Source organism: Ambystoma mexicanum, chromosome 13 (assembly GCF_040938575.1).
Source record: "Ambystoma mexicanum isolate Mex_15411 chromosome 13, UKY_AmexF1_1, whole genome shotgun sequence".
NCBI lineage: Eukaryota > Metazoa > Chordata > Amphibia > Caudata > Ambystomatidae > Ambystoma > Ambystoma mexicanum.
The window spans coordinates 122,031,008-122,039,529 of record NC_090938.1 but is presented as its reverse complement, the minus strand read 5'-3'; the positions used below and the strand labels follow the sequence as shown (position 1 = coordinate 122,039,529).

The following is an 8,522-nucleotide window of genomic DNA, read 5'->3' as shown; positions in this document are numbered from 1 at the left end:
AGGAAATTCGCCTGGGTATGCGCCCCCAGGGGTTCACGATAGAGAGGGAACATCACTCAATTATGCGGAGACCTCCACCGGGTGCCCCTCTTAGGCCTGCTATAGCTTGAGTGCTCAACTTTAAAGACAGGAACAGAACCTTTTTTCCAGGGATGGCAGCAGAATAAGATGGGGATCCATCACACTGACGATTTACCCAGAGTACACCGCGCAAGTAAAGAGGAAGCGCAACATGTTTATTTCTTTGAAAGAGAGGTTCCGCCAACAGGGACTCAAATGTATGTTGATAGAAGTGGCTTCACAGAGGGAAGGCTCTGTTCTATAAACCCCAGGGGAAGCGAACCATTGGATGGACAATAACGGAATTACCAATATACTAATGGGGAGAGATCGGGCAGATGAGATCTGTCTGAGCCCCTAAATAATTGCGGCTGGAGGTATCGCCCGACTGGACACTTGCTGCATTGAATTGCAGGCGAAGACCCACACAGGTAGGTATTGAGCAATCATCTGGTGGCTGTCTGACAGCCCTTACGAAAGGGAGTCTATCGGACACAGACGCATGACCGTGGGTGGTAGCCGCAAACCCTTTTTTGGATTTCTTTTTGGGATACCTAGGTTGGATATCAAGTTACCTGCTAGGGTTTCCGTTCTTCATTGGACCAAAAAGTCAGGTTGGCTTCAATGGTGACACACTGTTGAGCCTATTGTTTGTCTGGGTTTTATTCTCTTAGTTTGCACAGCTTGCTTGGATATGATGGAATGTTTTTTATGAAAATGGGTGTACAGTTTCATTGATACGGGTCGAAAAGTGGGTTTGCAGATTTTACAGGGATCTCTTCGAAGCCTGTGTTCTGTCTTGACGGGCATAAAGCCCAAAGGGGTGGGGGCTTATGGAGATGGACAGAGATGGACATACATAGGTAGGGAATGGGTGGATTAGACATACATGGCATGCATTAAGATCAAGACATAGAAATGGAATGTTAGCGGTTTCAATGGTTTCCTTTAAAGAAATGGGGTGGGTTCATATGTATGTAGGAAAAACGTAGAGATTGCTCTATTACTAGAAACACAACTCTTTAAAGATTTGCAAAACAACATCACTGTGAAATGGGGTCTTGTGGGATATGGCTCTAGTTATTCTACTTACGCTAGAGGAGTTCTTTGGATTGCTGGATCTTTCCCCTTTAGACTGATAGATGTTTACACAGATGATGAGGGCATATTTGTGGTTGCCCATGGGTATGTTGAACATAGGGAGGTGCGCATTTTCAATTCATATCCCCTCCACGCTTTCTTCCTTTCACTGTATGGCAGGTTGGCATATGCGGGGGATGCATTATGGATTTGGGGAGGAGATTTTAATTGCACATTGAACTCAAACATGGGCAGGTCGGATGATTAAAAACACAACACCATCCGTGCCAGCAAAGATTCTCAATAATATATTGATAGATTTAGGCTTGGTAGATGTCTGGCTTGGTAGATGTCTTGGGGGCTAACTATGTGGATGGTCGGAGGTACGCTCGCTTCACCATAGAGTACATACACACATTGATTACTTATTCACATGGGTGGAACATATATGTGAGTTTATTGGCGTGGAATATATGGGTAGATCGATATCTGACTATTCGCCCTTGCTTGCAACATGGAGCTTGAGAGGGTCAGTACCTCCAGTGCCAACTTGGTGTATGCAAGCTCAATCATTGACTGAAAAGGGGTTTAAAGATCACCTAGAAGATATGATGATTGAGTTTTTCGTGACCAACGAAGGAAATGTAGATAAATGGCAGACGCTCTGGGAAGCCTTCAAAGTAGTGGTAAGAGGTGTGATGATAGCCAAGCAAGGAGGGATTCGGAAATCTCTGACAAAAGAGCTGGAACAGGTAGAAAAACATATTTCATTATTGGTGGGATTAAAGAAAGGGATCTAAAGAAAGGGAACTGGTGGCCCTTTGACAACAATTTATCAGAGTCTTAGGAAATTTGACTTTAGTGTGTACACGAGCAGGATGCATTGGGAGTGGGGGAGGGGACAAAACGTATACATTGGGCCTCATTACGACCCTGGCGCTAAGGGATTACCGGTACCGGTAAGGGTACCCATACCGGTAATCCCTTAGCGCCTGATTACGAGGTCCCTTTGCGGGTTCCCACCTTAACGGCTGGTTTTACCAGCCGTTAAGGAATGGACACGCAAAGGGACCTTGGTGCTAATTACGGTACCGCAATTTGCGGTACCGTAATTACCGCCTTCCCCATTCCCATTATGCCCTATGGGGCAAAAATGGGAATGGGGAAGGGCCATGGAGGAAGGGGGAATTACCGCCCCGCCAACCTTGTAATGGGGTGGTAATTCGCCCTTTCTCCATGGCGGAGTCAGTAAGTTACCGGCATGGACCATGGTGCTAATAGCACCATGGTTTTCCGCCTGGGTCGTAATGAGGCCCATTGTTAGCATTGCTCTGCCATAGCGAGAATCCTCACCATGTGATTTCCTCTATTGTGGATGAGTGCGATAAGAGTTGGAGGTACAAGTCCGAGATAAATTAAACCTTTAGCAGATATTATAACTCAGTGTATGGGGATGCAGGAGGATTGTAGATGGAAGAGATTGGGTTTTTCAGGAAACACATACCTGATCAAGGCCGCAACAGTTCCCTTCTTCTGGGACGCTTGTGGCAGCCTTGTTGGACACAGCGTTATCTTGCTGGTGTCTCCAAGATGGCTGCCACAAACGGTCAATGCTGATACCAAGATGGCCACCCCTTTTCCACACCATACCCTCACCAAAATGGCCGCCCAGTGTTGCCATGCCGTGCCTCCACCAAAATGTCCGCCACCGTAGATCCAATTCTCTGCGTTGTGTTCGGCAGACCATTCATTATTAAAAAATTGACTCCAGCAGGAACAATCGTTTTGAAACTTCTTGTACCAGGACCCAGAGACTCGCTGAGCCTCTATAACAGACTCTCCCATCAAGATCCAGGCTCCAAGTATTAATTAGGTAATTAGAACCTTGTTGTTGTGTTATTTCCTTTTGGGGCTTCCATACTCTACATCAATGCCTCGCATGATTTTAGTTGGAGTAGCTAAGCAAGTGGATACCTTGTTTTGATCAAAGAGACGGCTTTCCAAATTCCCACGTAATTCCCATCCATTGAAGGGAGAGAGGGTTTTTGTCTGTGTATGCATACTTCATTATATGTCCCTCTCTCATTCCCAGTGCCAATCCTGAAACCATTCTGGTCCTGGAAGGTCATCACAACCACGCTCTATTGATGGCGAATGCAGTACATCCCATCCTACCAACCAAAGCCCCCCGCACATGGGGAGTAAGGCGAACCTACAGTTCTTATGTTAAAATAGGGGTTTCAGTTCCTTTGCTTTCTACATGGTTCCAGAGAGTTCAGGTCAGTGATTTTGGTTTATATCTGACAACGGTGTCTCAGATTAGGCTACTTCGGTTATCCCCAGAGCAGGTGGAATTGTTAGATGCACACTGACTGAGATGGAATTGACTGCAGTAATAACCTCTCTGAAGATTGGTAAAACACCATGGGGAGACAGTGTGCCGTCAGAGTTTTAAAAACCTATGGTGATCTTCCGGTGCCAAAACTGTTGAAATTGTTTGAGAAAGCATATGAGGTGACATCCATGCCCGGAAGCATGTGTGAATCTGTGATTTTGTCGGTGCTCAAGCCAGGGAAACAGCAGTCCCTTTGTGAATCGTATAGGCCACTATCATTGTTGAATCAAGACTATAAAATTCGGACTGCTCTCCTTGCTGGAAGACTGCAACAGGTGGTTGGATCAATCGCACCTCGAGATCAGACCAGGTTTACAGCTGCCAGGAACACTTATTTGAATTTTCGGAAGGGTCCATTATGTAATAGATCGAACCCAGTCGCATGACGCTGCATATGTGGTGACCTCATTAGATGCGGTCATGGAGGCATAGGATCATTTTGCCAAACCTTTAGGTATCTCGATAAGCAGAGACAAATCATTTATTTTCCCACTGCTTAGGTTACGTCAGAAAAGTGTGGAACAGTTACCTATGTTGGACATCAGATGGGCCACGTATTCTTTTTTCTGTATTTGGGGATTAATGTATGTCATGATATTGCGAATACACACACGCACAATACGGTTAAGGCACTTGATGGTGTAATAAAGTACATATGTTTTTGGAAGAAATTACCTTTCAGTGATGCACCGAGTGGCAGTGGTTAAGATGGTTGTCCTACCTCATTTACTATATTATTTTGTTAATGTGCCATTCAGTATTCCTAGAGCCTTTTTTAAGAAGTTGGATTCTACGATAAGAGGGTTTCTTTGGGGCTCTGGGAGGCACAAAATTGCACTGCTGACTTTATGTATGAGAAATGATGGCTGGGTGTAGCTTCTTTGGTTTGAATTATACTACTTGGTGGCCCAAATGCAATGTCTGACTTGGTCGCTGTCGGATGAGACGACATTGGACACGGATTTGATGCAGGCAGCTATTAGGCCAGTTATGTTGAAAGAGGTTTTACCGATATCAGAGAGTTGCATGCCATGCATACCTTTTCTTTTTTATTTCCACGTAGGAGTATATGGTTAGGATGCTGCCGTTGCTGAAAATACAGGACCCATATTCCCCACTTCTTCGGCTGGCGGTAATTGTGTGCAGGGATAGGAGTGGTCTTAAGAATATGAGGATGTGGAAAGATTTGGGACTTGCCACTTGGCAAGATGTTTTCAGCGATGGGACACTGATGGGATTCTAAGAGGTAATGAAAGTAAATGGGTTACGTCCGGGTCACTTCTTCTTGCACATGGGATTGCCAAAAGGAAGTGGCCGGATTTACCTGAGGAGACACAAAATGATGAAATGTTTGCATTGGTGTATGAGCTGGAAGTGGGTGTCGAGATTGTATGGTAGATTGCTGTCGGGCATGTGTTAAGACGCTTCGAGTAAAGCAGGCATGGGAAATGGATTTAGAATGGACAGTTGAGGATGAGGCATAGGATAATGCATTGATATACGTTAAGCAGGTTTCTAGGAATGTTAGACATAGATTGGTGCAGTAAAATATCCTACATAGGCCGTACATGATGCCACATAGAGTGACAGGATTCAGCATGCAGGCATCTTCCAATTGTCTGTTGTGTAGAACTGATATGGTGGACCTGCTGCATATGCTTTGGAGGTGCCGGGTAATCCAGTCGCCCGAAAAAAGGCTAAGCATGTGGTGAAGTTAATGGACCTGGCCTGCATACTAGTTAAACGCAGGATAGTCTTGTCATGGAAAAAGATAGCTGGTATGCTGTTTGAAGTATGGTGGGAATATATGAAGAGGTGGTCTGAGGCTGAAACTGCTGAGTGGTATAGAGCTCTACAGATAATATGGCAGTTTGGAATGCCCATATTCAAGCGCTGTTTTGTCCCTCAGACGATAGGCCTTGTTAAACACACTGAAAGGTTTAATATGAGGACTGTAAGTATTGTTTTACGTATCTATACAATAAGTTCAATAATATAGATATTCGTGGAGGTGCTGCCCTGATGTAAGCAATGGAGGTGGTTGTAATATCGAGAGAAAAAAGTAATCTAATGACATTAGGAGATGCCTGCATGTACCCGCCCTGAAGTATGTATACCTGGAAGTTTTGGCAAGCTGTTGTTTTCATGTAGTTAAGCTGACTGTTATGTTATTTTGATTATGTTGTAATGAAAATAATTTCTGTCATTGATTTGGAGGTTGATGTGAGATAATGTATACAAAGATTTAAAAACAAAGAAAGGGAAGAGATAGGGGTAGCTGTTGGGAAGATGGAAGAGGGCAATGCAAGAATTGAACATATAGGATTGATACGGAAGACTAAAGAAGTTTGGGATATATAGAAGTAGGAGGAGAAGAATGAAAGCAGAGTGTTGGTAAAAAGAAGGAAAGTGCATAGAGGAAGACTGGGCTGACTCAAAGAGGTGTGGAAAAGAACACATTGGGTGGTGAGCGTGAGGGAGGGGGAAGAAGATGGCAAAGAATAGAAAATGAAGAGTGCAGAGAAACGATGGGCATGATGGAAAGAGCAAGACCTGTGCAGACCAAAAGGAGGGGAATGAGAAAATAGAAGGCACTGTTTGGTTGTGGATGAGTGGACATGGCGGAGGTGGGGGGGGCGGGTGAAGTTAAGAGGAAATGAAAGGGCGAGAAGAGGGAGATGGCATGATAAGGGGAAGCAGAAAGGAAGAAAAGAGTCTAAAGATTAGAGAGACTGAAGAGAAAAAGGAGCCAATTGATTGATTAGTGGAGGGAACCAATGCAGAAGACACAGTAGGGCGAAATGAAAGGCATGGATAACAAAGGAAGGCATTGGCACCGAGGAAGATGAAGGAATGGTCAACTGAACCAAAGGCACAGAGACTGATGATAGAGGATGAACAGAGGAATTAAATCAAACAGAGGTAGGAAGGTCGGTAGACAGGTAATGGCGGGGGAGATCAGGGCAGGATCAGATAGTATTAGAAATGAGGGCTCAAAGAAGGTGAAAACATGAGAAATACGAAGATAGACATTAAATTGGGTGATCCAAGAAAATGTACATTTGCCATTTTAATTTAAAGGTTTTTGCCTTTGGCTGCAGATGTTGTTTTTTCGTTTTGAATTTTCTGGCTCTGACTGTAGTGTGAGCTTTGAACAGAGGAGGTTGGGCAGATGCGAAACCCAAAGCTGTTGGCACAGTTCCTGGGCACTGGAGTGTGTGCCAGGTTTTTTCTGTTCCCCTCCGCCTCGCAGTGCCTCATTCTCATGACGCCTGCCAGCCAGGCAACGCCTATTTCCTGGTGCTGAGATCGCTGGAAAAAATAAAACGAAAAGAGAAGCTGTTTATCCTTCAAGTGGGCCTGAAAACATTTCAAACGGTGAGTCTGGGAAACCTTAAGCTGATACATAGACTAAAATACTGTATTTTTGGTGAGTGTGCAGCTTTGTGCCTGGTGTGGGCAGTACAGGCTGCTGCCATTTTAGTGTATTCCTTAATGCTTCGTTTCTTCCCTCTGTGCCTGTATTATTCTTTCGAACTTTACTGCACTCAAAACAATTCTAGCCTTAACTCTAGCCATAAATAGAATGATCCCTTTATTTGTAGAATTCAAATTCTGCATATAGAATCAATGCACATCAGGTTTAGAATTGAACACAGCACAAACAACAACAACATTTCCAGTCCTGCTGCACTCCTTCCATGCCACCTTCTAATGAAGGTTTGTGATTCTGAGAGGCCATTTTCTTCAGAACACTCTGCCCCTGAAGTCTACTCGACTCTGCTGAGCGACAGGTTTTCTTCATGTTACGGAGAAGTTGAGGACAGATCAGCTTGTCACATTTCTGTTCAGAAACTTGCTATACTTTTTATTCTTTTTAGAAACGCTTGTATGTGTACTATTTTTAATGCCAAATAATAACTTAGCCACATCGTTGCTTGTGTAAATATAAGTGCTTGTGAGGGAAAGCCATCCTTCCCCAGGGCTTGAAAGGAGAAGAACAGGATCATGAACCTATGGATGAGTGCGGCCAGGGATCGCCAGCCCTCAGGCACAGGGTTTGTCATAGAGAAGTCTGAGTTATGTTATGGAATTATATTTTTGCACTAATTGTTTATCTATAGGCATGAGCTTAGATTACGTTTTGGGTGGATTGGGTGTGGGTGGATTGGCTGTTAGTGGCACATCTGTGCACTATCAAGTATTGTGCGTGGGTGCTTATACATTGTTCTACCTTAGAATGTGGTGTGGGTCAATGAGTGCCTCGTGGGTCTCATGCATGTTGAACTTTGAGGTTCAGCCTGTAATACAGTTATGTGTTGAAGCTCATGGCAGAGTGTGCCTTGCTTTGAGTCTGAGGTGTTTGGCACGCTCTGAAATTGATCATGGGCAGTATGGGTTTTCAGACGTTATTGTACATATTTCCCTTCAGAAATGGGTGCAGGGAAATCCGAGTGGCTAGAAGGCCTTGTTCATTTTGTACCGTAGGTTTTGGCATGGGTGATAGCATGGCCAAAGGATCAATACAATAGCTAACTCAAAGCCAGTATATGATTTTAGATTGTTTCTAAACAGAAAATAAGGGAATAGGTTTAACCAAGTTTATGTGGAGGAGTTTTGCAACAAAACTCATTTCCTTGGACCCTGAGTTGACTCCTCCATGCCTAGTCATCATCAGAAAGTCACATTTGTTATCTTCTGCTCTGCCTCAACCTAACATCACCACCCCTGCTGCCTTGGGTCATCTAAATCAGACTTTTGAGATTGTGTTGAACCCCGGGGTTCTGAGGCTTAATGCCTTCCACAGGCTTTGCAGACTTTCCGGGTTGTTGCTCCTCTGCCAACTTATGAGACTCTCCAGGAGCTTATGGCAGCAGGACATACCTCTTCTTCTCGTACTCCTGTCTTTGGGCACCTCTTCCTCCTTTTCCTTCACCTCTGCTCTTTCTACCGACTTACCTTTGCCTGTCCTCCTAGATTGATCTTC

At 44.4% G+C, this 8,522-nt stretch overlaps 1 long non-coding RNA gene across 1 annotated transcript in view; it reads left to right on the top strand.

The window, feature by feature from the left end:
* The first annotated feature begins 6,789 nt into the window (after positions 1-6,789).
* The window catches only part of LOC138520093 (uncharacterized), a 95,825-nt gene continuing 94,092 nt past the window's right edge, over positions 6,790-8,522 (top strand). The window contains exon 1 of the long non-coding RNA XR_011282787.1: positions 6,790-6,913. This is a non-coding gene — a long non-coding RNA (uncharacterized lncRNA). The remainder of the gene's footprint in view (positions 6,914-8,522) is intronic.